The sequence below is a fragment of the Camelus bactrianus genome, chromosome 7, assembly GCF_048773025.1.
Source record: "Camelus bactrianus isolate YW-2024 breed Bactrian camel chromosome 7, ASM4877302v1, whole genome shotgun sequence".
Lineage (NCBI taxonomy): Eukaryota > Metazoa > Chordata > Mammalia > Artiodactyla > Camelidae > Camelus > Camelus bactrianus.
The window spans coordinates 44,557,900-44,579,599 of NC_133545.1; the positions used below are offsets into that span (position 1 = coordinate 44,557,900).

Sequence of the window (21,700 nt, forward strand, 5' to 3'; positions counted from 1 at the left end):
CCTCTAGACATTTGCACTGAGAACCTACTTCGTGTCCAGCCCTTTCTCAAGAGCTGTGTGCAATGTGACAGAAGCCATCTCAGCATTTTTCCATTTCCCCCCAGCGTTAGTCCTACCTCACTTCCCTCATTCTTGGTAGGTGACACTCCCTCCCCACCCCATTCCCAGGCCCCACCCTGCACTCCTAGTTTTCCTGAGAAGAATGAAGCTGCATGGACAGCAGGAGTTCCTTTCTCCTCAAAGTAACAACTCAGATGTCCTCTTCTATTGAATCTGTCTCAAAAGTGTCTGTTTCCCTTCCAAGGCTAAATAAAAGGCTAACTCCTGCCCATTCCTTCTTGACTCCAGCCTTTATCCTTCATTTATCCTCTGGAACTCTACCTTATGTCCATGTACAGCAGGTCTCTTCTATTTTGGAAAGAGAATAGCTCTTGAACCCACTGCATCTTCAGACCACCATGCAATTTCTCTCCTTCCCAACTCTGCCACTTTCTGGGTGAGTACTCCACACCTTCCACCTCCTCACCACCTGCTTTTTCCGAGTCTGGTTCCCATCCCTTCTACTGCTGAGACTGCCCTCAAGAAAGTCTCCATGACTTTCCAGCAACAAACCCAATGGTGTTTTCTTAGTCCCCCTCCTCTATAATAAGAGCAAGATTGTATAAAGCAGAACCAAAGACTCAGAAATGTAAAGGATCAGAAGGGGCCTGAAAAGAACTGGATCAAGAGCGTGGGTTTCTTCACGGCCGCACATTCTTTCTCTTCCTCTCTTCCTCAGAGCGGTCATCAACACTTACCCCTGTGCAGAACCCCAGGTTTTCCATGTTCAGCCCTGGCCTCAGTCACTAGGGACCATGAGAGCTCTGGCATTCAGTTTATAATGTAGTTTCTAAATAGCCTAAACAACTTGCATGGCTTTCAAATGTTCTAGCTATTATGTCATCAAAACTTTGGGACTTAATTAAGGTGCACCACCCAAGGCTCGTGAGGCTCCTCGTCCCATTAAATCCTACCAAGTGCCTGCCTGCAGAAGGTAAAGAGCTTTCCTTAGGAATGTATGGAAAGAAATCAAGCCTGTCTGAAATGGAATACGTACTCAAAACACAGGAGCTGTTATGAGTATTAATGAGCACACAGGTTAGCGGAGAAACCTCCCCCTCATGGTTTCCTCAACCAATCTGCCTGTTTTCTCCATTTATCTAGTAAGTAGAAAAAAAGTTCGTTTGCAGTAATGATTGCCAAGAGAATACAATAAAAGAGCAGGTTCTTCTCTCTTCTCATATGCCAGAAATGAGAAACACCTTGCCCTTGCCTGGCCTCTGTGGGGCTGTTATGTGGTCCATTTCTTTTTCTCAACCATTATATTGACAGTGTGGAGACTGATGGTTCTGCCTCCCATCCCCACCCTTGGATCAGCCTAAACCACTGAATCAATCATTTTATCATCATAGATATGATCTGAGCCTCAAAATGTGGTCTTTGGAAACTGTGTGGACTATATCTCCTATATATAAAGAAACACAGGATGATTTTCATACTCAGTTTTCATGTTTTCACCATGGGTAAACCATTCAAACTTTGTACATCTCAGTGTAGTTATAAAATACCTCTGTCTAGTTACAAAATGCCTTAATTTTTCTTTTGCTCAGTTCAGGATTCTAACTCACTTTCTCAGTCAGCTAGAGAATTCCCCAAGGTCTCAGTACCTGGAATAGGTGTGCTTCTAAACAACATCTTTCCTTTTATCTTTTGATACTAAGAAGCATGGAGCTGTCCATCTGTTCCTCTTTCCAATGCCCACAAAGAAGTTCAAGCTCAACTCTGCAGCCTGATGCTGGTAGGAAAGTGTATGGACCTACATACACTAACAAAATGTAAGGTCTTCATTTCATGTCTAACCTTACCCATGATGTTGCTCTGATTTGTTTTCTACCTTTATTCCAATCCCCTAGACCCTCTCTTTTTCACTTATCTGATTTTGTTTTTATTCTTTATATCACTGGTAATTATTTAAGCTACCATAATTCATACTAAAATAAAATCCAAACTCTTTAGTACGGCCCCAAAAGCAACCCCTCTCTCACTTTGCCCCTGATCATCCCTCTAAATGTTTCTTCCATCACTCACCAAGCATTTTCCTATCTCAGAGATTTTGCACTTGCTGTTCCCTCTTCCTGCCATGCTCTTTCCCACCAAGGCTCACCACTCCCTTCATTCCGGCCCCTGCTCCAAAATCACCTCTTCAGATAGGCTGCTCCTGCTCACCATGTCTAAAGCAGCATCCATTTTTTGCTCCCTACCCTATTTATTTATTTTAGAATCTTTATCATGACCTAACATTATAGAACATTTATATCAGGCAGACTCAAGGAGTGGTTATGAGCACAGACTTGGGAAACAGACTGGCTTCATATTCCAGCTTTACCACTTACCACATGTGTGACTTTGGACAAGTGATTTCACCTCTCTGTGCTTCAGTTCCTTCATCTGTAAACAAAAAACATACAAAATAGCAAATGGCATGTATCAAATGCTAAGTATCTCATTTGTAAATAAATAGATTAAATAAGTACTGTTTATTGTCTAATCCCTACTTGATCTGTCTTATGCATCACTGTATTCTTAGCTTGAAGAACAGTACTAAATATATGATTGTTGCTTAAATATCCATTGAATAAATTCCCTTTGGGAATTAAGTAAGGGCATTAAAAGTTAAATAAATACATTTTAAACCTGAAGTTAAAGAGAAAGAATACTAGGCTTAAACTTGGAAGATGGAGATTTCAGTTCTTGCTTTGACACTTAGGAGACAGGTTATTTTAGGCAAATTAGTTAAAATTTGCCCAAGTCAACTACAAAACTGGAATGAGACCAGTCGGCTCTGCTCCTGAGGTATAGGGAAAGTAAATTAAAGCTTCACAGACCTGCATTTGCTCCATAAATAGAGGCTACAGTGTTCCCCAAGGAGAACATGAAGCTGTGTTTGTTAAGCACTTCTATGCAGTGGGCTCTGAAGTAAACCCTGGAAATATGGAGATCAAAGGCTTGGTTCACCTTGGGAATATAAAGACTAAAGACTTTTATTTGTCGTCTCTAAAGGAACTGACAAAAATCACAAGGAAGACAGAAAAGTCAGCAATTATGATAGAATGATGAGTGCTCTGGATGAGGTAAGTTCTGGAAGCACAGAGGTATGACTTTCACACTGAAACTTAAGAGGGTAAAGTGGAGACATCTGGGTGGGGAGAGCTGTTCTAGACAGAAGGCGTGTGTGCACAGACGTGGAGCAGTTTCCACAACACATTTCAGGAAATGAAGGTAGTGCAGCCCACCATGTGGCAGGTGCCTGTGACAGGAAGTGGTGAATGATGATGGCAGATAGGTGGGGCCCAGATCTTGCAGGATGATGCTAAGATTCTCCTCCTCGCTCTCCCAGTCCTCCCCTAGAAGTGGCCTGAGTATTCACCTGCAGTATCCTCCTTGCCCCAGGAGCCCTCCTGACTCTTACTGGCCTCAAAGCCGCCTGCTGAGATTTGTGCCCTGTGCCTGGGGGAGCCAACAGCATTTCTTAGAGAGGAGCTGGACGACATCCTAGGTCATCAGACTTGGCCAATTTTTTCCAGGCAAATATGCACTGAATCTTTCAACATTTGAGGAGAAAGTTGAAGAGAGGGCATGGGCAGAAGAGAAAGGAGTTAGATCCAATCCCATTCTTTTGAACACCTTGAACCTATTCCATCTTTCACTCAAATTATTTCCTTCATTACCATCTCCATCATGGCAAGTGAGTCACCTCATGGTCCCAAATCTCCATCCATCTTTGTATCCATAACCTTTGCCATGTGAGCTGTGATATCAAGGGGTGGGATCCATCTCCCCACTCCTTGAATATGGCTTGGCCACATGACTTTCTTCAGCTAACAGAATGCATTGGAGATGCTAGCCTGCAGGTTCCAAGCTTAGCCCTCAGTTCCCTGCTGGGACCTTGCCTCTGCCACATGGACAAGCCTGGCCTGCAAGATTAAAGGCCAAGTGGGAGATTGCCGAGTCATTCCTACTGAGGCCATTTTAGACCAGTGACCACCCCGCAACCCCAGCCAGTCCAGCACTTGACTCCAGAAGCATGAACAAGTCCAGCTGAGATGTGCCAAGCCCTGATCACCAGCAGAACCACCTACCCTACCCTTACGCTTCAGAGAGATCATTACTGGTTGTTGGTTAAACTACAGTGTTTTAGAAGGTCTGTTACTCGGAATAGCTAGCTAATATACTTAATAATATTATTTCCTTTTTGTCCTTCCTTTCCCTAAAAGGGATGAGGAAACATGATCCTGGTGAATAAATTAGGGAGCAGGCTTGAGTCATCATTTGGGGGTCTCTTCTCTCTATGCTTTCATGACAGAGTGTAAAGTTTCTATTTATGTGAGTACTAATAGCCCAGAAGAGACACCATTTGTACTGTGAGATGTGTTTTCCATCCTGATAAACCATTTTCCCCTTTACCCACAGCATGACTCATCGGCGTTCCCGAGGCTGAAGGTCAGTGCTAATTAGCATGGCTGCTCAAATCTTCTCTGGACATCGTCTCCCAGAAAATCCTTGCAAAGCAGAGGAGACGAGGGGAAACAGCAGAATTCTGATCACAGGCTGTAGATAATTTCACTGGCTTGCCACGGGCCTTGTTTGCTGGTGATAAAATAAGGGCTGGGAGCTCAGCAAGCAAAGTGGCTCCAGAGCTGATATGTGGCCGAATTGTCTTGATGAGAAGGCAGGGAGTTGTAAGGCCACTCGCCCTTTAATGGGCACTTTGTGCTTGTCTGGCTTCTCATCGGGAGATGGGGGAAAATCTATTAGTGAGATCCACGCCATTCACTTCTCATGCTAGAGCTGTCTGGGAGAAGTCTTACTCATTTCTTTTCTGATCCCCTAATTGGAACTGTTGACTGACTAGTGTGTACCTTAGTGGCTTAAGATGGGGATGCTGAGAGCTCTGGTATCAAAGCATTTTAAAGGGCAGCAGGAGATGTCATTCACATTGTCTGCACATCCGTTTGGATGGACGTGGATGGATGCCAGGAGCAGCCGGCCTGGAAGGTCCCTGTGCAAAGATTGCTGATTTGCAGTGACCTCTGACTGCACTTCAGCTGTTGAATCCTGCCGAATCCAGTGAGCTGAGATTGTGTGTGTTTGAAGTCATCTGGTAAAGAGTTGGGACTCATTTTCTAAGCCTTCCTTCAGCAAGGGAAACACAAACAGGGTGTCTTCTGAAAGAGGCCCTCTGGCAATGGTTTTCAATGGCAGGAGGTGGGGGCTATCTTCAAATCTGACATGAAAAGCAATTCAGATGTGGTCGCTTGGTTTCAATTAATTACTCTCATGGGTCTACAGACGACTGAAGGGGTTATGGACCAACCTTTTGCTTAACAGTTTACACTGGCACAACTTGCTCATTTACAGTGTCACTCCCTGGAATGCCAGGCCTGTTGCTGTTTGCAGGTAACTTGGCTGCAGCATGTCTATGGGAACTTGGGAGCACAAGTGGAGATGAGAAGGGGTCCAGGGGAAGCCAGGATTTTTCCCACACTGTGTTCCTTTGCATTTCACTGAGTGGGCTCTTTCTAAGGAAGGCATTCAAGTCATTCATCAAACTTTTATTGGTCACCTACTATGTGCCAGGGACTGTTGTGCATCAGAATGCAAGAGCAAACCCAGCGAGGCTCCTGCTTGTGTGTTTCTCAAAAGGCACCAGGCTCTTCTCTGGAATGCAGTGCTCTTCCCAGCACAGCAGCCCTTCTCTCCCTACACCTACCAGGCTCTAATGCACCTGGAAGTACCTGGGAGTTTGGGGTGAGGGCTTTTCCTTCCCCCAGAAATGTGATGGGAGCCTTTTCTTTCTTACGTATTTATGAAAATGAAACCTTTGTAGTCTGTTAATTTTTATCCCATTGCATTCGAAATGGATATAAAAATGATAGGTTATAAGATGAAAATGGAAAAGATATGAGGGAAAATATGGATAGGAAGAGACATACAAAATGTGTGCCATAAAGTCCTGTAAATTGGATTGAAGTAGGAAAGGTGGGGGCACTGAGTATCTTCGATTCCTAGTGGAAAGAGGAAAACTTGGCTGGAATGTGTGGGCAGAAGAGCCCACAGATGCAGGTGTCCCTTTTTCTCTTATCTTGCAGAGAGGTAGGCTGGGTGCACCAGGGGGCTGTGGTCCAGGAGAGGGACCACTCTCTCTGTTGTTTTTCCTTTTACAAGGGGGAATATGAGAGTCCTTGCACAGGAAGTTTTAGGCTCAGGTGGCAGTCATGCTTGGGTACTAGATTTTAGAGAAGTGTTGAGCTGCCTCAGCTGTCCTGCGCTTGGAGATCTTGGGCCCTGTTCTTTTAAAGTTAAGTTGGGGAGCAGCCTCTCCAGCTGCGGGGAAGGGTACTCATTATCTCAATTAGCTTGTTGCCATGCAATCCAGAGGATGTCCTGGGATCATTCTTTGAACAATCTTCTTGTTTCCAATGGTCTCTATTTGCACTTCAGAGCTTCCTGAAATCAAAGCCTTCATCTCTGGGCAAAATCAAAATAATAGGACCGTCAAGCCATAGGGCATTTCATAGTGGCAAATAAGGGGCCAGAGAATCTTGTGCTGACCCTCATTTCACACTGCAGAAATGGCTGCTTACAAGATACCATGTGAGGAGCTGCCTGTGGACACCTCCTCTCCTCCCCATACAGGAAACATTCCCATAATATTAGGTGGACAAATCCTGGGAACTCGCTCCTGGAGGCTCCTCATCACTGTGCCCTGAGGTCTCTTACTGCCTTTGATCCTCCTCCTTGCCTGTATATAATCTTCATCCTTTCTTATCTCCTCCAGATAAAGGAAGAATATAATTCAATATACTGCTTCCCCTGCGTTTGGCACATAGCTGGCTAATGTGTTGGGTCAGTCACGCGTTCTTTCAGTCCCATCTACTATTGAGTGCTGAGGAAATCAATTTCTTAGGTAATAAAATTAATTTCTTAGCAGCTAGATGAGTCTGCATTATCTGTAACACAACTTTGCCAAGGTATTTCAAAAAATCTACCAAGTGATGATAAAGTATCTACTCATTATAGGTTAATAAACTGATAGTATAAGACATTTATTCATTTTCATATAAATGTAGTGGCTACCCGTTATCATGATTTATTCCCCAAATTTAGTCTTGTGTGCTTAAATTGAGAAGTTACAACATAAAAGGTTTATCTTTATAGCTGTCATTGGTGTCATATTTATATACACGCTACATTCACATTTTAACAACTGAGTAGCAATATAAATTGAATAACTTTAAAGACTATATATGTTTCCCTCTAGTACAAGTGTACATTCATTTCTATTACAGCTTCATTTCTGTACAGGCTTGGTTGCAATGGAACAGAATCCAAATGGATTCAACCATTTCCTCCTTTTTTCTACTTGAAGCACAAAAAATATCACTTCAGCTTTCTTTCTTGTTACTGTAAAAATACCTTCAGTATTAAATGGAAAGAAGTCACTGATGAAAGAATACGCATAATGAATTTTTAGTTTGAAGGTAATTTTTTACTTACATTTACTGGGTTACAGTTCACATTTTCACATTTCTCTACACTGTTTGAAGAGTAAGGCCCTATATCCAATGGCATAATCATTGTTAGCTAATGCTTCAAAGTCAGATGGACTTCGATTTGAGAGAGGTATGTGGGCGCTGAAAGCCATTTAATCTTCCAAGCCTCAGTTTCTTCATCTTATAATATTATTATATATTACCTATATGCATATTATATAATAAAGGAGACATTATTTCCCTCATATATATTTTGTAAGGATCAATGAAATAGTGTATGTAAAGTATAAGCCTTTAGACTACCAGCCAACTTAATAAATTCTAATCAGTATTATAATTATTGCAATTATTTTAAAAGTTGAGCAAAAGGATTCCAAATTAAACTCCTTATAGGGAAAATCCTATAAGTTCTTTTTAAGAAAGAAACTGCGTTAGTTCAGCAGTTAGTTTTAATCTTTTCCTAGCGCTCAGATCAATTAAAGGAAAGAGTTGGAGTTCTTAGAAGTTGCTTCCATTTGACAATTTTATTCCATGTGCAGATGTAAACATTAAAGAAATTAGAGGTGGGGAGGTCTGTATTAGCATTTTTGATCACCATGTATTATAGGGGATAAAATGGAGGCAAAGGAGACTTAGCTCAGACTTCTTGTCCAAGACCAGAGTAAGATGCAAAGTAGAAATGAGAACGGAAGTCCTTTGAGTCCCAAGTCATTTTCTTTCAGTATCAATTTTCAAACAGTTATTGAGTTAAACTCATTTAATATGAAGCTCATCTAATATGAACAAGGGGTCCTAATAATAGGATACTACATTCATACACAGAGAAAATTCTCTTGAAATTATAGATGTAGTCCTGCTACCTTATGTGTGTTAATGTATATTATGTATTGTCAACACTCAACAGCTGCACTTCTATACTGTACAACATTATATAGCCATCTTGAACTCCAGTAAAAATTAAATGTTCTAATTTCTGACAATGTTAAGCCCCTCTGACTCTTTACTCTAGCCAAAGAAAATTAGAGAGAGAGAAAAGAGAGAAAAGAGATGGATACAATGGATACATTTTTGGTTCTTAATTTTCATTAAGTGAAATTCAGATAAAAATAGTTGCTAATTCCTAATAAATTAAACAATTTGTCCTTTTATTTTCAAATAGTTTTTTAACCCCACCAGTTGACACTGAATTTCCTTTGCAGTGTTATTTATTGCCATCCATGTAGCTAGGCTACTCGGGAGAATATAATGGAAAACTTTGTGAAATGTGCTTAGAGTACCAAGTGATGTGTGACCAGTTCTTAACAGAGTGGAGGATATGTTCTTGGTATGTTAGTGGTTCTCACCATTATATGTCCCCTTTTTTCTTTGCAGTTGATAGAAGTCAGGCCTCTTTTTGCATCCATTCAATATGCCAAAGGAGTGAGTATGCCCCAATGTCTACTGACTGGAGGTATTTAGGGTCTCCATTTCAACATGCATGATCTCAGTGTAACCCCAGGGAGCACACCTTAAAGGGGCAGGGTTCCCCTCTGCAAGGACACTTGGAGACCAATACACAATTGTGAACCAGAGAGAAAAATTGGGCAAATCCAGAGGAGGGGAGGAGAGACTTTTTCTAAATGTTCTAAAAGTAAACATTATTTAAAAAATAACTTTTATTAGACTTCTCTCATCACAATACCAATGCTACTAGCAAAGATGTCATACCAACAGCATATCTGTACCCATTAGACAATAACTCTGTACCCATTAGACAATAACTCCCCATCTCCCTTCATTTTAAAACCACTCATATTGTAAGTGAAATCAAATATTAGAGATGGTTTTGATTCCCATTCGCTCTCTTGTGAACATACTATCCCCCAGCTCTCCAAATTATGTTTGATGCCCTTATGTGCTGTTACACAAGATGCTGGAAAAGGCCTCTGGAAACTGTTATTTTTCACCATGGAGTTGAAAGTTCACCAGATACACTAAAACATTAAACTAGAGTGGGTGACAATACTTAAATTCTGTTTCCTGTTACTCCTAAGTGGCTTCTAAAAGGGGCACTGTGAGACCAACCATTACTAGTGACTACTGCAGATACATCCTGATACAGACTCTCCTGGTCAGCAGTGGGGAGGGGACCTCAGAGGCTTGCACTGGGTAAGAGTGCTAATATCTGGCATCACTCCTTCTCTAGTTAGCCTTATTTCTCCAGCCTTTATTCTTCCAAACTCCAACATGCAGACAATACTACTTTCCCTAAGACCCATTCCCTCACAACCTATTCCTTACTGGAATATTTTCAGTTGTATCAGAGTTATTTTTTTAGAGTCCAGTATTCAGAATGACTGCCTTCTACATTCTCACTGTTCACTGAATTAGCCATAACTTGATTCCCTTAAGCTTTTAAAAATATAACAGATTTCACGTACACTCTGAATCACGATAACTTTAGAACTGTCTCTTGGTCAAAATGAGGTTTTCCATGTTAGTTCACATTCAGCTGATCATACTGTCATTTCTTCCTACAAGCATTTATTAAACGCTGTCTACGTGCCTGCTGCTGTGCCAGGCACAAAAGATCCAGAGATACTTGAGTTACAGTCCAATGGAAAGACAGAAAATCTAGTCAGAGTACAGCATAGCTCCATGGGAGCCATGCTTCAGGGAAAACAAAATGCAGTGGGAACCTGTAGGAAGAGCAACAAGCCATGCCTGACTTCACAGAGGAGCACCCCCTGGACTGATCCCTGAACAAAGAGGAGGGGGTTGCTTGAGAGAGAGAAAGAGAAGGCAGTTCATGCAGAGGAACAGCATGTTGACCAGCATAGGGTCCTCCTGCCGGTCACATAGTGCCCAACACATGGATGGAAAGGAGGAGCCAGACTCAGGAGATACTATGGGGTAAGCATCATCAGTGTTGCTGACTGGTTGACTAGACATGGGGACTGGAGGGCGCAGGAAGAGAGGAATCAAGAGCAAGCAAATCTGCTCATTTGAGAGACTATGTAGATGGTGACTACATTCATTGTTACTTTAGTGCAAATAACATCTTCAGTTTTAATAGTGGTTTAGTCTATCATTCTGAAGAAAAAAGAATGAGCTGTAGGAGTTTCAATTAGATGTATCTTCTGTCATTTTTAATAAATCTTAATGAAATATTGCTTTGAGAGCAGGTTACAGAGATATATGACTGTAGCAACTGATACCTTCACTTTGCAGAACCACTAATTTATTACTTTTTCTCCAACTTTTTATTTTGAAAAATTTCAACCCTACAGAAACTTTTGAAAGACTAGTACAATGAACACCTGTCTACCCTTCACCTAGATTCAACAACTGTCAATATTTTACTACATTCTCTTTCTCTCCTTTCTCTTTCTCTCTGCCTCTCTCCATCATTACTGAGCCATTTGAATGTGAGTAGTGTTTATTATGATACTTCAACCCTAAATGCATCTTCTTAGAACAAGGACTTTTTCCTACATAAGCAAAGAGTCATGATTGCTGCATTTTGTTTTTGTTTCTTCATGATTATATTCAAGTTAGGCATTTTTGTTCAGTATACTAAATAAGTGATGCTCTGCACTTCCCCACCATATCTGGAGGCACATAATGACAGTTTGGCTTATTATTGATGATGCTGATTTGGACCATTTAGTTAGATGATATCCTCTAACCAGTATTTTCTCTATTGTAATTAATAAGTAATCTGTATGATGGTAATTTGAGACCATGCAACATATTATCCAGCAGTTAAAGCATCTGTTAATGACTTGCCTGAATCAATTATTACATTGGTAGGCATTAGTTTTAAATTAGCTGTTGTTTAATAATGTTTCCTCCATTCCAGCATTTAAGGTCAGTTATAATTTGTTGCTGTTGTTGTTGTCAAAATATTTGAGACCAAAGGAGATCATCCAATTCTATTAAAACAGTTCTCATGAAATAGAGCACGTGTTAGGAAAACGGCCAAAAAAACATTGTGCAGCTATATTTTAAAAATCAACATGTATTTTTTTGAAAGGATAACTCTTGCACAAGATTTAGTATTGTCCATGATGTTCAGCTTTTGTAGTTTGTGGAAGAAACACTGTAATATGTCATTTAACATCGTAAAGGAACCTCATGTCTGTCTACTGATAACTCATAGGCAATACACCACAGCTGTTAAGAGGCAGCCCAGGAAAAAGGAGGGGAAAAAAAAAATCCCCTACAATCCATCCATCTGACTTTAATTAAGGAAGAGAATATTCACCAAATGTACAAGGATGAGGTCTTTTGCAGGTCAAAGTACTATAGTAGAACTTAAAAAGAGGTAATGTAAGGTCCCTGTATGTGAATGTTAGCTCATACTTTAAAGGATCTTATAATATGGAGACACAATCTCCACCCTTTCCTGACAAGTTAGCCTGTCCTACAGCTATAGTAAACACTCATCTAGGCACAAAAACCTATGCTTTCTAATTATTGAAGGCCTATCAGATACAAAGACAGAAAACACCAATTAGCTGAGAAGGCGAAACCTATATGGATAGAGAAAGTTCTGTGGGTGGAGAAGATGAGAATTTCAGTTTGGGGCACAATACACTTGAGACATTCATTAGACATCTGAGTGGAGATACAGAGCTGACAGATATATGAGCTGATGCTTAGGGGAGCGGTCATGGTTGGAGCCTTACATTTGAGAATCATTTGTAGTTAGATGCTACTTAAAGCCATGGAACTGGAAGAGAATCAGCAAACAGATAAGTACAGAGAGAGGAGAAGAGACTAAGAGATCCATGGACTGAGACTTGGGGCACTTCTGTGCTGAGGTTAAGGTACAACAGAGGAACTAGCAAAAGAAACTGAGAAGGAACAATCAGTGGTGTTGAAGCAAATGAAGTGTGTAGTGTCTTAGAGAACAAGTGAAGAAATCACCTCCACGAGGAGGGAGCAATTAACTGTGACAGCTGATAAGTCAATTTCGATGGGGACCGAGATTTGGATTTAGCAACAAGGAGGTCACTGATATATTGACAAGCAGATATTCGGTGGGGTGACAAGGTCCAAATCCCAACTAGAGTGGGTTTAAGTGAAAAAAGGAGAGAAAATGGAAGCAGCAAGATTGGATCATCTTTCAAGGAGATTTTCTGTAATATGGAGGTAGGGAGAGACCAAGAAAAGGGATAGTGCTTGGAGGAGAAGTAAACTCGAGATAATTTTGTTTGTGTTTTGTTTTTAAGATGAGAAGTAACAGTATGGTTATCATACTGGTATAAATGAGTTGGGAGAGAGGGAAACCTGATAAAGGAGAAAGTAGGGAGAGTTGCTGGAGCAAAGCCTTTGCATTAGGATTGGAAGGGAGGGGGAGCAGTGTATACAGTCCAGATTTTGGTAGGTAGGAAGATGCTGGTGTCGAAGTTTGTGGAATTTACCTTCTGAATGCTTCCATTTTGTGTTCCAGTGAAGTGGGGAGCAAGGTTATCAGCTAAGAGTAAAGATAAAGAAAAAGTTACTAGAGATTTGAGGAACTATGAATTTGTGAACTAGTTATCTATGAGAGCAGAAAATGTCAATAAACTCCAAAAATCAGAAAGAGTAAAAACAATACTCTCTTGTCACAATGCAATAATACTGGAATTTATAAATAAAAACAAAAAGTGCCTACTCTCTGGATATTAATAACTCTCTCTTAAATAACTTGGGTGAAAGAGAAAAATCAAACCGAACTTTTAAATATCCTGAAAATAAAGATAATGAGCAGACTATCTATGAAGCCTCTACAATGACTAAGTGGCATTTTTTCCAGGAATGCAAGGATGCTTTAATTTCAGGACATCTATTGATTTATTAACCATATTAATAGATTCCAGCAGGAAAATCATATAATCAATCCCACAGATGTTGAAAAAACATCTACTTGATAAAAGTAAGTATCTATTCAAATTTTATTCTTAATAAACTCAGTAGGATTTCAATTTTGATACTGTTACATGAGACTACTTTGAGTGGGAGGGAATGTGGGCCCTGGGGTGCCAGGGGCTGGGTCATTACTGTCTCTGACTTGTACTGGCTGGGTAAATTCAGGCATATGTACCGCCCTTGTATTTCTCATCTGCAAATGGGAAAAAGGCATGAAGAACAGGAAAACAAGTTGCCATGTGAGTGTCAGTTTTTATTGTTTGGTGCAAGTCAAAAAGTTTTTTTCCCTCCCTGTTTTTTTTTGGTTTGTTTGTTTGTTTCTGTTTCTCTAACCTTTGTCCCTTTACCTTTTCAATCTAACTTTATTGTTTCTTATTCAGACCTTTCTCTTCTCCGTTTCTCAAAGTTGGAGGAGAGCAGCTTGCCACTGTTCATTCCATGAATGATATGGTCCCAAGAGACTATTTCCTGCTAATCTGGCCACCTATCCTGAAGCAGCTTCAGCTGTAATCCTGAGCCTTTTAATGGGAAAGAGGTTTTGTGCAAGTCGTTTCTGGCTACCTAGTTTGACTGGAGGCTCTGTTGTGCATTGAAGAAAAAAGATTCACACATGGCAACCAAGGCCTCATGCAGCATTTCAGAATTTAAGAACTGAGGCCCAAACATGTTCTGAATCAGCGATGCCTCTCAGTCTTGACAGATTTTTAAAGTCTTTAAGTTTCACCCTTAACGGAAATAAACTCCACAGCCATGTGACCCATAAGAATAATATCAAGTCTTTGGAAAATTATTCTCTACTATTTGATAGCTGACGTGGTAGAAGTGATATTATACCTACCCACTAATTCTAATACTCAGATTATAGGAAAGCAATCTATTTTATATTTATGCTTTCTTTTATGGGCCTGATTGAAATAAAATGCTGGCTGGAGGTACATTAGAGTTTTCTGAACAGAGTCTCAACAGAATTGGAAAGAATATAAGCTGGTTGTTCTGAGCAGAGACTTGGAGTATAACCATGTTGTTTGTTCTTCCAGAGATACTTTTTTGTGGTTTGTTTTTGGTTCTTTTCCAATTGCATGTTTACCAAAATCCCAAGGAAAGAAAAAAACCATTAAGTTTTTTTTTTTTCTATAATCCATTTAAGTCAAAACTGGAGAAGAGAGAGAAAAATTTGTAGCTTTCAAACACCATTAGTTTGCTAATGATAGCTTTCATTCTATGACAGTTCTCAGACTGATAAGATGCTCTAAACATCCACCACGAAGGAAGAGGGCCATTTATAGGCCCCGGCTCTGTCTCTGCAGCCTGCACATGTTTTCAAACATAATTTCATGCCTGCTTTCTGACAGCTCATTAAACAAAGGCCTCTCGGTGCCTATATTGCCCGTCTCCCCGCTGAGAGTGTAACATATTTATGGCCTCTGCAGATTGCTGGCTGCTGGTGCCTTCTCTTCCCCGTGGCCTGCCTGCCAACTGCTTATCAGTCTCCCCCAAAGGTGACATCCTCCTCGTTTGTTTAGGTAGCGATGGTCCCCTGTTTGACCCTTGGAGGCCAGCAGCAGCGTGATTAGGAGCGGCTCCTGCACCAGCTAGATAAAGGCAATCACAGGGGCGAAGACAGCACTGGGCTGCTCAGGGGAGCCTCGCCAGGCTGAGTGCTCCCATTCAGGAACACGCTGGCAGTTCGTTAGCTCGACAGCTGGCAGCGTGCAGACCTTGTGGGATTTCTGCCTCAGAGAAAGCAAACAAGGTTTCGGGAGTGTTGCGGAGCTATCTGGGGCTGTGTACAAGGATGATCAGAGCGGATTGCTCCTAATTACCTGTCTCTTGACTGCCATTAAACCGTCATTACACATCCAAAGCCATAAAAGCCCCAATGAATGTAGCACCTTATAGTTAATTTTTATCCTTTCCTTCTGCTTTTGCCAAAAGCATTTTGCTGGGGTCCTGGGAGGACAGATGAAGACATCTTGGATGCAAGGAGAGGCTGCAGGCTGCATCCATCTGCCATTTCAGGATCTGACAAAACTGGTAACAGGTTTCTGCCACCATAGTGTTCTGGGGAGTGATGCATCATTTCCACTGAATAGGAACAGAGAGAGCAGGGAGGGGAAGAGGGAAAGAAGGGAAGGAGGGAAGAAAAGAGAGCAAGACTTCTTTTTTTTCCAATCAGGCCTCAGTTAATTCAGACTTTAGCTGTTGTGGGTTAATGGCCAGAGTCCAGGGTCAGGGTTTTTGTTAAAGCCTCAGATGACCTTGGCCCCAGAAATGACTGTGTTGTGCCTCTGGGATCCCATTGGTGCCAAACAGACCAAGATTATGGTGTGAGTACATTTGCCTCCTGGGCAGGTGGCCGGCAATGGCTACCACTTTTCAAGCACCTTCTGTGAATGAGGCAGTGCATTAAGCATTTTCTTATAGAAGGTCATCTCATTTAATGTACTACCACTCTCAGATAGGGAGCAGTAGATCCATTGCACCAATGATAAAACTGAGAGAAATTGGAAGGCTCCACCAAACTCCCAGTTAGTCAGCAACTGAATCCAGGTCTGTTGGTTCCAGAGTCCCCACTCTTAACCTCCCAGTTTCCCTCGAATTAACAACACTGCAACATCACTGCAGAATTAGCTGTTGCTAAGTCTGTTTCCCCTCTAGAGGTTCTCAAATGCCAGCATGCATGCCCATCAACTAGACAGATGGTGAATAATGGAGACTCCTCTAGGCAGGGTTTGAGCAATCTTCCTTTTTTCATTTTTCAGAAGCACCTTGGGTGATTCTACACAGTCTTCAGGTCATACTTTGAGAAACCATTTCCTAACTTGGGAGTTTCCTGGGGAGAGAGCAGTATCATTTACCTTGGCTCCACTAGTGCACCGTCAAGAGCTCCTAGCACATAGCAGGTGCTCAGTAAATGCTGAACAATCAGAGGAATGGTTCTGTTCAATTTTTTCCCTCTGTATCTTGTTTTAAATGGTATTGAAACTTCCGTATCCTTTAATTCTCTTGGAAGGAAGCAGGGAATAAATCTTATCCAAACAAAATTTATGTTTCCAATATACCCTGAGCACCGACGAGGTGAAGTCTTTCATAGTCACACCGCCTCCCCCTTACGTGTGGACAGCTGAGCCTCTGACCTCCAGCAGTTCAACACGGAGGTGGCTCTGCCAGACCTTACTGTTTTATTAAATATTTACAATAGAATTATCATTGCTTAGAAAGCATCCCCATGTGCACATTGGTTAGGTGATGTACATAAGCATTGCTATCTATTACATATAACAATTATTTGCTACACTACTACACTTTCTGGGTATGGCCTATAGTTTCATGCATGCCACAGTTTCTGCAGATTGATCTGTGCTCACTTAATTCTTTATGCATGTTATTTTTGATGAATCCTGACTTGGAAAACAGGTATCACTACTTCCATTTTATGGATGAGGAAAGTGAGGCTCAGAGAAACTACGTCACTTTCCTAAGATGGCATAGCTAGTAGATGGCAGAGACTAGATTTAACAAGCTCTGTACTAATCCAAAATAAAACACTATTTCTACTTCACTATGCTGTCAAAAGAACAAACTTGTGATTTAAAAATGATAAATAGAAAAAACTGTGAGGAAGTAATGGTAATTATTAATTACTGCCTTTGAGGGATGAGATTTTAGTTTTTTATTCTTTTCTGTATTTTCTAAGTTGTATATGTATACTTTTATAATTGTAGCAAAGTTTAAATACATACACACACACATTACCTTGGAGCACACTATCTGATTAAACTTAATTTATCAGGAGATTTTTGTTTTGCTCATTTAAATATATGAATTTTTGATTTAAAAAAAGTAAATATTAATGCACAGTAGGACCTGCTCCTAATTAAAAATATTCTTACCACAATGAAACTAGATTATTGCCAGTGGAATAAGCTTTGGTTCGGCTCTTAGCAACAGAAAACAGAATAGTATTTGCTGTAACTTAAAAACAGTTGTTTTCACTGGTTCTGATTGCCTGATGTTTAACACTGGGTTGGGGATAAGGTTAAGGTCTTATGTTTTTTTCACCACTCTGCAAGTTCATAAAGGACTTTTCTGTCCTGACATTTTCTTTTGGTTTCAGTAATCACTGATTCAGTGCATCCCATGCCAGGCACGCACAGTGATTCCCTGAACATAAATTAATAAATTTGAACACAGGTAGGTCGATCTTATAAGGCAGGTTGAGTGTTCTATTATCCCCTTTCACCAAGGAGGAAACTGAGGGGCAGAGACAAAGTGACTTGCTCAAGGGCCCCCAGGAGGCACCGGCATGAGAACTCCAATGTAAGTCATTCAACTTACAAACCTAGTTTCTTCTAACTGTACTACCTCCTGGCGCTTCTTATAGTCAGATCTGCTCTGGAAGAAGACTGTAACAAAGATGATGTACGATCTTTTGTTATCTTTCCAAACATTGTATTTCAGTACCCATTTTTCACTCTCACACTTACCCAGGGCCCACTGCACCATCGCCTGCACCACCCAACCCCCTTACATAGATGATACCTCAGGATTCCAGATTCTTCTTCCTCTTTCTCCCCTTTCTCTACTTCTCAGTCAAAACCTGGGGAACCTGTATCCCATTTGCTTGAGAAACAAATCAGCCAGTTTGTGATAATGCATGATGAAGATTCCTAGGTAACGTTTTTGCATTTTTAAAGAGGAGATTTATGAATGCTGTGTCTTTGCCCAAAGGAGTGCTCTAGTAGTAGGACAATTAGAAAATATAGGAGGTCAATTGGGAAAAAAATGAAAGGGAAAAAATGCCACAGAAATGCACTGCAAGAAAGACGAGTGAAAGCATCATTTCATTTTAGAGAAATACTTTTTAGTAGACGCCCAAATCCTACAGTTCCTGAAGAGCCATTTGGCAAGGGGTAACAAAATTCTTTAAAATGTTCCTAAACTTTGGCTTAGTAAATTCAGTTCTGAGAATCCATCCTAAGGAATAATTCTAAATACAGAAAGAGTTTTGTGTAAGAAGAAGTTCAATACTTATGATATTGAAAAATGGCAAAAGGGGAACCGATAATGTAAATTATGATGCAATGGAATAGTCATTACAAACCATGTCTGCAAAATGTCTTGAAATAATATGCAAATTTTTCTATATTATAAGATAAAAATGAGAAGAATAAAATATAATTTAAATAGGCATTGTGATAATCATGTCTTAAGTATTTGGAAGGTGAGTATCTAGAAATAATTACACTTACAAATTATGTTTAGAAACTGCAAACATATTTTTCTTCTTTTTTCTTCAATTTTCTTAAATAAAAATTTCACTTTACTAATGGAAGAAAATTAAACTTATTTGGAGTAATATTATTTTACTTAATATTGGTTTTTACCATAACTCAGTTAATACACAAGTGGCTATACCAAAGAGTGATTTAAGAAATAAACATATTGTGTAACCATGCAGAAAACAGTTAACATAGCAGGTCTGACTGCTATCCTTTTGAAAATCCTGTTCACAAGGCTAACCCTTGGCTGAGCTCTGGGAACTTAAGACTCTGGGTAGGTTCCTATCTTGGTCTGTTTGAGCTGCTGTTACAAAATACCAGAGACTGGGTGGTTTTGTAAACAACAAACATTCATTTCTTACAGTTCTGGAGGCTGGAAGACTAGGATCATGGAATCAGCTGCTTCCTAGATGAATTTCTTTTCCTAGGGGCAAGGAATATTTCTTGGGCCATTTTTATAAGAGTACTGATTCCATTCATGAGGGCTCCATGACCTAAGGCCTCCCAATACCATTACACTGAGCATTGGGTATCAACATATGAATCTGGGCTAGGACACAAACAGTCCACAGTAGTTCCCACAACCACTAAGAGTGGCTCATTATGTTTAAACCATTTGTATAAACCATACACCTGCCTTCCCCCTGGGAGTCTGGAATTTTGGTGTGTTCCAGGCAGAGGCTGCCTCTGTGACAATCCTCCAGTAAAACTCTGGGCATGGGAGTCTCTAATAAGCTTTCCTGATTGACATTTTGCACGTATTGTCATACTTGTTGCGGGGAAATTTAAGTGCATCCTGTGTGACTCCTTGGAAGAGGCTCTTGGAAGCTTATGTCTGGTTTCCCTGGACTTTACCCATGTGCCTTTTCTCTTCTGATTGAGTTTGATTTCCTCTCACTGAAATAAATCACAGCCCTGAGTGCAACTACATGCTGAGACCTGTGAATCCTCCAAGTGAATCTTCAAACCTAGGGGTTGGTCTTGGGACTTCTCAACATATCATCACCATGATGTAGCTCTAAAAAAATCACTTTCTTCTTGTTTTCATCCTTAAGAATTTAACTATATGTAAACCACAGAATGATGCATTTCTAAAATACATTAAACCTGAATAATTTTAGTGCTAGGAAAGGAAACTGTGCAATACTTTTGCTTTATAGATGAGAGAACAAAGCTAAGAGCCAGTGAAGTGATGCATTCAAATTAGTATCAACCCAGGACTACTGATTCTTCAATTCTAGAATATTCCACCCTTTCACAGATCATTGTTTTCCTGTAAATAGGAGACCATGAAACATATGGGCAATGGATAAACAATAATAACAATATAATGTGGAATAAGTGAAGAGTAGTTGGGGATTTGGATGTAAATCAGCTAGTGATGATAAAATGGGCTTTTCTTCATTATTTATAAGTGGTGTGTAAATAGCTGGTGCTACACAAACAGTGTGGTCTCAGGCTATAGATTCAGTTACTCTAAATAGGAAATATTTTAAAATGTTGAACCCTAGAATGAAAACTGGACCAACTGGCTTTCTTTCTTTTGACTGGTGATTAGTTAACACCATTAAAAATGAATCTTGTTGGCATTGCTCTTTGGAAATAACATGTCCGACTCAAGTTGACTATAATAAAAATGAGTATTTAGATGCTTAGTTCAAGTAGGGCACACCTTCCTGCTTGCTTCCTAAAGGAGAAACAGGTAGAATTACAGGGAGGGAGAATCTTAAAAAAAAAAATTAAAAAAAAACCAGGGAGATTTCAATCTAATATCTATTTCTTATACTTTAAAGATTCTATTCTTACGTTTAGAAACCTGCCAATATTCATGCTCATCACTTAAAACCTGATGACAGGATATTGCTTTTAAAGATCTGTGTTGCACTTACCATAATCTTTTTCATTCAAAGGGTAAGATCATTGATAATCTAATAAAAAACAATTTACTCTTTTATTGGAAGGTTGAAGAGGAACATAACGAATATTAGAGGGTATACATTTTTTTGTTTCCAACAGGAAACTAGTACAGAACTTGCAGATAGTAATTACTCAGGATACTTTCTTTAAGTCGATGGCTGTGTAAATTCTGGCTTAAGGTAGCACATTAACTTATCCCTACATCCCATCAAAAAAATCCTAATGACATGAAAAAAGTAAAAAGGAAGAAACAAAGAAAGGAGGGAAGAGAAATAAAAAAGCAGAGAAAGAAAGAAACAAACGAAAAAAGAAAAAGAAAAGAAGGATGAACAGAAACCTAATGTGGAAATGAGTATTCAAATGCCAGAAGCAAATAAAAGGAATAGTACTCCAAGCAATCTACAGATTTAATGTGATCCCTATGAAAATATCAATGAGATTTTTAACAGAACTAGGAGAAATAATCCTAAAACTTACATGAAACCACATTACACCCAGAACTGCCTTAGCAATCCTGAAGAAAAAGAACAAAACTAGAGGTATTACCCTCCCACACTTCAGATTATACTACAAAGCTACAGTAAGAAACAAAACAGTAAGATACTACCACAAAAAGAGACATATAGATCAATGGAACAGAATAGAGAGCCCAGAAATAAACCACACACCTATGGTCAATTAATCTACGACAAAGAAGGCAAGAATATATAATGGAAAAAAGACAGTCTCTTCAACAAGTGATGCTGAGAAAGCTGGACAGCTACAGGTAAATCAATGAAGTTAGAACACTCCCTCACACCATATACAAAACTAAACTCAAAATGGTTTAAAGACCTAAATATAACACATGACACCATAAAATTCCTAGAAGAGAACATAGGCAAAATGTTCTCAGACATAAATCATAGTAATATTTTCTTAGATCAGTCTCCCAAGGCAAAAGAAATAAAAACAAAATTAAATATATGGGACCTAACCAAATTTAAAAACTTTTGCCCAGCAAAGGAAACCATC

At 39.9% G+C, this 21,700-nt stretch overlaps 1 long non-coding RNA gene across 1 annotated transcript in view; it reads right to left on the reverse strand.

Annotated features, from left to right (window-relative positions):
* LOC123612403 (uncharacterized) overlaps positions 1 to 21,700 on the reverse strand; it is a 360,854-nt gene that overhangs the window by 75,802 nt on the left and 263,352 nt on the right. Inside the window, exon 5 of the long non-coding RNA XR_012508168.1 lies at positions 2,433 to 2,487. This is a non-coding gene — a long non-coding RNA (uncharacterized LOC123612403). The remainder of the gene's footprint in view (positions 1 to 2,432; positions 2,488 to 21,700) is intronic.